The 7,359-nt window shown below is 41.7% G+C and overlaps 1 protein-coding gene across 2 annotated transcripts in view; it reads left to right on the forward strand.

Annotated features, from left to right (window-relative positions):
• LOC117490777 (CD59 glycoprotein-like) overlaps positions 1 to 220 on the forward strand; it is a 7,561-nt gene extending 7,341 nt beyond the window's left edge. For both annotated transcript variants that reach the window (XM_034140591.1, XM_034140599.1), the window contains exon 5: positions 1 to 220. This exon is cut by the window's left edge and continues 131 nt beyond it. The gene's annotated coding sequence lies outside the window, so the exon portion shown is untranslated.
• Positions 221 to 7,359: the final 7,139 nt, after the last annotated feature.

Here is a 7,359-nt window from a genome sequence, read left to right on the forward strand (position 1 = left end):
CCCTGTGGCTGAAACATGACACAGCAGTCTCTCTAACATTATTATTATAATTGTTATAAGACGTATGTTTATGATCTCTAAATCCTTCCTTGAGGATTCATATGAATAAACACAAACTCCTTAAACAGGAAACTAACCGCTGACCCGCCAAAATAAAGTATAACTGAAATGACCAGCTGCTCTGTCTGTGAAGTCATTTAATAAAGTCTGACCCTCTGGAGACACGGACTGCTTCATTGTTATTATAACATTAATGTGTATCACCTGAGGCCCTGTACTACGAAGCTGTTCAACCTAACCTGGATATGTTTGAGTTAGCCGGTTGGCCCAATCCAAAACATACGCGCTCTCGCTAAGCGGTCCTACGACGCTGGTTATCAAGTGGATCGCTCAAGCCAGCCGTGTCCTATCTACTTAGGTGCGCGTTCACATGAAAGGGGTGGTATCTGGAGCATTCGACCAATCACAAACATGGAGAAGCGTACTGACAGCGCAGCGTCATACTTCCTGAATGAAAAGTGAACTTTAATATTAGTCAAATATGAAGAAGTTAAACTTTAAACATCCATGACTTAAACACTTGATCCAGGATCAAAGCCACATAGCTGCACCTGCAAGGTGAATACAGCTGGTAACAGAGAAAGTGTTTGAATGCGTACATTAACAGGTTTATGATATCACTGCCCCGTCTAAGACACGATCTGACTTTAATTACATTTGACTCCAGTGTTTCGTCAACTTAATGTGTTGCTTAAAATAATACTTCTGCATCCAGTATGTGACACTGTGAGTGTTGCACGGCCAGATACGGCTCAGCTGACTCAGATAAGGAGATATATGATACATTATGATGTGATATGATATGAATGATAATGGGACACATCGCCGTCTGCACTCACAGTGCCGCGGACTGTACGTAATGTTACTCTGATCCGGTTACTTATGTTGTGGCAGATATTTAAGTAAGCTTTCTTAACGCTAATGTTATAATAATAGTATAATAGTTATAGGCTAATAGTCAGATTGCTCTGAAGATGGGAGGTGATATTCTATTCATTTTCACGTTCACACAGTCGGTGATTTTGGCCGGCCGTCTTTCCGGCAACGGCAGTTTAAACTGTATTTCCTCTGCACACTGAGCTCAGCAGGCGGTGCTTTCACTGAGTTGATCTCTTATCCTGGAACCTATCCTGCTCCGGAGCAGTCTAGCCGCTCAGCATAAGTTATCTAGCCCGCTAAAAAGAGACCCAGCGTCGTAGGACCGGAAACCCAGAGTTTTCCCTGAAGTTAGCTAAGAGAACATCCGGCTTCGTAGTACAGGCCTCTGATGTCCCTGAAGGCAGCAGCAGACAGGTGAGCCTGCAGGTAGAGAGCCGGTTATTAAAAGATTCAAATAAAATAAATAATGGTTAATCATTTAAACCGGAAATTCAACTGATGGAAATGTCTGAGGTTTTATTTCTATTTTTTACAGTGTAGAATTGTCTTTATTATTAATTTTTTACTGTGTAGAGTATTATTTATTTTTTACAGCGTAGTGTTTTATTTATTTTTTACAGTGTAGAGTCTTATTTATTATTCATTTTTACAGTGTAGAGTATTTGTTTTTACACTGGAGTATTATAATTTTTTACAGCGTAGTACTTATTTTACAGTGTAGTGTGGTATTTATTTTTTACAGTGTACTGTACAGTATTAGTTATAATTAATTTTTTACAGTGTAGTGTGTTTACTTGGTGTAACAGGAACCACTCAGCTGTCCCGAATGTGTGACGTCACTCTCTCTGTAAATTTGACCGTGAAAATAGAGAGGCGAAGTCCCGCCCATCTACTTCCGACCCATGGGACCTTATTTAGGAAAGATGATGTATTGAAGTCAATGGGGAGAGAAAGATTATCTTTCGATGCCGTTTGAATTGTGCCACGAATTACACATATGATGTTTGTCAATCATTTCCAGGTCAAAAAGGTCAGTTTGTCGTAAAACTGTTGAAATATAAGACTATGAAAAATACGCAACTAGAAAGACTACAAATCCCAGAGTCCCGGTCCCGCATGCTGGCTCTTAGGAACAGACTAACTCCTCTTGTGTGTATGCACAGCTCTCATTAGGAACAGACTAACTCGCCTTGTGTGTATGCACAGCTCTCATTAGGAACAGACTAACTCCTCTTGTGTGTATGTACAGCTCTCATTAGGAACAGACTAACTCCCCTTGTGTGTATGCACAGCTCTCATTGGAAACAGACTAACTCCCTCTTGTGTGTATGTACAGCTCTCATTAGGAACAGACTAACTCCTCTTGTGTGTATGCACAGCTCTCACATTAGAACAGACTAACTCCTCTTGTGTGTATGTACAGCTCTCAACATTAGGAACAGACTAACTCCTCTTGTGTGTATGTACAGCTCTCAAATTAGAACAGACTAACCTCGCCTTGTGTGTATGTACAGCTCTCATTAGGAACAGACTAACTCCCTTGTGTGTATGTACAGCTCTCATTAGGAAAGACTAACTCCTCTTGTGTGTATGTACAGCTCTCATTAGGAACAGACTAACTCCTCTTGTGTGTATGCACAGCTCTCAATTAGGAACAGACTAACTCCTCTTGTGTGTATGTACAGCTCTCAACATTAGGAACAGACTAACTCCTCTTGTGTGTATGCACAGCTCTCATTAGGAACAGACTAACTCCTCTTGTGTGTATGCACAGCTCTCATTAGGAACAGACTAACTCCTCTTGTGTGTATGTACAGCTCTCAACATTAGGAACAGACTAACTCCTCTTGTGTGTATGCACAGCTCTCATTAGGAACAGACTAACTCCTCTTGTGTGTATGTACAGCTCTCATTAGGAACAGACTAACTCTCTTGTGTGTATGCACAGCTCTCATTAGGAACAGACTAACTCCTCTTGTGTGTATGTACAGCTCTCATTAGGAACAGACTAACTCCTCTTGTGTGTATGTACAGCTCTCATTAGGAACAGACTAACTCCTCTTGTGTGTATGTACAGCTCTCATTAGGAACAGACTAACTCCTCTTGTGTGTATGTACAGCTCTCATTAGGAACAGACTAACTCCTCTTGTGTGTATGCACAGCTCTCCATTAGGAACAGACTAACTCCTCTTGTGTGTATGTACAGCTCTCATTAGGAACAGACTAACTCCTCTTGTGTGTATGCACAGCTCTCATTAGGAACAGACTAACTCCTCTTGTGTGTATGTACAGCTCTCATTAGGAACAGACTAACTCCTCTTGTGTGTATGTACAGCTCTCATTAGGAACAGACTAACTCCTCTTGTGTGTATGTACAGCTCTCATTAGGAACAGACTAACTCCTCTTGTGTGTATGTACAGCTCTCATTAGGAACAGACTAACTCCTCTTGTGTGTATGTACAGCTCTCATTAGGAACAGACTAACTCCTCTTGTGTGTATGTACAGCTCTCAACATTAGGAACAGACTAACTCCTCTTGTGTGTATGTACAGCTCTCATTAGGAACAGACTAACTCCTCTTGTGTGTATGTACAGCTCTCATTAGGAACAGACTAACTCCTCTTGTGTGTATGTACAGCTCTCATTAGGAACAGACTAACTCCTCTTGTGTGTATGTACAGCTCTCATTAGGAACAGACTAACTCCCCTTGTGTGTATGTACAGCTCTCATTAGGAACAGACTAACTCCCTTGTGTGTATGTACAGCTCTCATTAGGAACAGACTAACCCCTTGTGTGTATGTACAGCTCTCATTAGGAACAGACTAACTCCTCTTGTGTGTATGTACAGCTCTCATTAGGAACAGACTAACTCCTCTTGTGTGTATGTACAGCTCTCATTAGGAACAGACTAACTCCTCTTGTGTGTATGTACAGCTCTCATTAGGAACAGACTAACTCCTCTTGTGTGTATGTACAGCTCTCAACATTAGGAACAGACTAACTCCTCTTGTGTGTATGTACAGCTCTCATTAGGAACAGACTAACTCCTCTTGTGTGTATGTACAGCTCTCATTAGGAACAGACTAACTCCTCTTGTGGTATGTGCAGCTCTCATTAGGAACAGACTAACTCCTCTTGTGTGTATGCACAGCTCTCATTAGGAACAGACTAACTCCTCTTGTGTGTATGCACAGCTCTCATTAGGAACAGACTAACTCCTCTTGTGTGTATGTACAGCTCTCATTAGGAACAGACTAACTCCTCTGTGGTGTATGACAGCTCTCATTAGGAACAGACTAACTCCTCTTGTGTGTATGTAACAGCTCTCAATTAGGAACAGACTAACTCCTCTTGTGTGTATGTACAGCTCTCATTAGGAACAGACTAACTCCTCTTGTGTGTATGTACAGCTCTCATTAGGAACAGACTAACTCCTCTTGTGTGTATGTACAGCTCTCATTAGGAACAGACTAACTCCTCTTGTGTGTATGTACAGCTCTCAATTAGGAACAGACTAACTCCTCTTGTGTGTATGTACAGCTCTCATTAGGAACAGACTAACTCCTCTTGTGTGTATGACAGCTCTCATTAGGAACAGACTAACTCCTCTTGTGTGTATGTACAGCTCTCATTAGGAACAGACTAACTCCTCTTGTGTGTATGTACAGCTCTCATTAGGAACAGACTAACTCCTCTTGTGTGTATGTACAGCTCTCAATTAGGAACAGACTAACTCCTCTTGTGTGTATGTCACAGCTCTCATTAGGAACAGACTAACTCCTCTTGGTGTTGTATGCACAGCTCTCATTAGGAACAGACTAACTCCTCTTGTGTGTATGTACAGCTCTCATTAGGAACAGACTAACTCCTCTTGTGTGTATGCACAGCTCTCAACATTAGGAACAGACTAACTCCTCTTGTGTGTATGTACAGCTCTCATTAGGAACAGACTAACTCCTCTTGTGTGTATGCACAGCTCTCATTAGGAACAGACTAACTCCTCTTGTGTGTATGTACAGCTCTCATTAGGAACAGACTAACTCCTCTTGTGTGTATGCACAGCTCTCATTAGGAACAGACCTAACTCCTCTTGTGTGTATGTACAGCTCTCATTAGGAACAGACTAACTCCTCTTGTGTGTATGTACAGCTCTCATTAGGAACAGACTAACTCCTCTTGTGTGTATGTACAGCTCTCAATTAGGAACAGACTAACTCCTCTTGTGTGTATGTACAGCTCTCACACATTAGGAACAGAGCTAACTCCTCTTGTGTGTAATGTACAGCTCTCATTAGGAACAGACTAACTCCTCTGGTGTGTATGTACAGCTCTCAACATTAGGAACAGAACTAACTCCTCTTGTGTGTATGTCACAGCTCTCATTAGGAACAGACTAACTCCTCTTGTGTGTATGTACAGCTCTCATTAGGAACAGACTAAACTCCTCTTGTGTGTATGTACAGCTCTCATTAGGAACAGACTAACTCCTCTTGTGTGTATGTACAGCTCTCAATTAGGAACAGACTAACCTCCTCTTGTGTGTATGCACAGCTCTCATTAGGAACAGACTAACTCCTCTTGTGTGTATGTACAGCTCTCATTAGGAAACAGACTAACTCCCTCTTGTGTGTATGTACAGCTCTCATTAGGAACAGACTAACTCCTCTTGTGTGTATGTACAGCTCTCATTAGGAAACAGACTAACTCCTCTTGTGTGTATGTACAGCTCTCATTAGGAACAGACTAACTCCTCTTGTGTGTATGTACAGCTCTCAATTAGGAACAGACTAACTCCTCTTGTGTGTGTATGAACATACTACTCCTTTGTATCTCTCATTAGGAACAGACTAACCCCTTGTGTATGTACAGCTCTACATTAGGAACAGACTAACTCCTCTTGAATGTGTATGGCACAGCTCTAACATTAGGAAACAGACTAACTCCTCTTGTGTGTATGGACAGCTCTCATTAGGAACAGACTAACTCCTCGTGTGTGTATGCACAGCTCTCATTAGGAACAGACTAACTCCTCTTGTGTGTATGCTAAGCTCTCATTAGGAACAGACTAACTCCTCTTGTGTGTATGCACAGCTCTCAGTAGGAACAGACTAACTCCTCTTTGTGTATGCACAGCTCTCATTAGGAACAGACTAACTCCTCTTGTGTGTATGTACAGCCTCTCAAATTAGGAACAGACTAACTCCTCTTGTGTGTATGTACAGCTCTCAATTAGGAACAGACTAACTCCTCTTGTGTGTATGTTACAGCTCTCACATTAGGAACAGACTAACTCCTCTTGTGTGTATGTACAGCTCTCATTAGGCACAGACTAACTCCTCTTGTGTGTTATGTACACTCTCAATAGGAACAGACTACTCCTCTGGTGGTATGTTAACAGCTCTAACATTAGGAACAGACTACCTTCCTCTTGTGTGTATGTACAGCTCTCACATTAGGAACAGGACTAACTCCTCTTGTGTGTATGTACAGCTCTCATTATGGACAGACTAACTCCTCTTGTGTGTATGTACAGCTCTCAATTAGGAACAGACTAAACTCTTGTGTGTTGTATTACAGCTCTCAATTAGGAACAGGACTTAATCCCTCTTGTGTATGTACAGCTCTCATTAGGAACAGACTAACTCCTCTTGTGTGTATGTACAGCTATCACTTAGGAACAGACTAACTCCTCTTGTGTGTAGGTACAGCTCTACATTAGGAACAGACTAACTCCCTCTTGTGTGTATGTACAGCTCTCATTAGGAACAGAATAACTCCCCTTGTGTGTATGTACAGCTCTCATTAGGAACAGACTAACTCCTCTTGAGGGTATGGACAGCTCTCATTAGGAACAGACTAACTCCTCTTGTGTGTATGTACAGCTCTCATTAGGAACAGACTAACTCCCTTGTGTGTATGTACAGCTCTCAACTTAGGAACAGACTAACTCCTCTTGTGTGTATGTACAGCTCTCATTAGGAACAGACTAACTCCTCTTGTGTGTATGTCAGCTCTCATTAGGAACAGACTAACTCCTCTTGTGTGTATGTACAGCTCTCATTAGGAACAGACTAACTCCTCTTGTGTGTATGTACAGCTCTCATTAGGAACAGACTAACTCCTCTTGTGTGTATGTACAGCTCTCAACATTAGGACCACTAACTCCTCTTGTGTGTATGTACAGCTCTCATTAGGAACAGACTAACTCCTCTTGTGTGTATGCAGCTCTCATTAGGAACAGACTAACTCCTCTTGTGTGTATGCACAGCTCTCATTAGGAACAGACTAACTCCTCTTGTGTGTATGTACAGCTCTCATTAGGAACAGACTAACTCCTCTGTGTGTATGTACAGCTCTCATTAGGAACAGACTAACTCCTCTTGTGTGTATGTACACTCTCATTAGGAACAGACTAA

This window comes from Trematomus bernacchii, unplaced genomic scaffold, assembly GCF_902827165.1.
Source record: "Trematomus bernacchii unplaced genomic scaffold, fTreBer1.1, whole genome shotgun sequence".
Taxonomy (NCBI): Eukaryota; Metazoa; Chordata; class Actinopteri; order Perciformes; family Nototheniidae; genus Trematomus; species Trematomus bernacchii.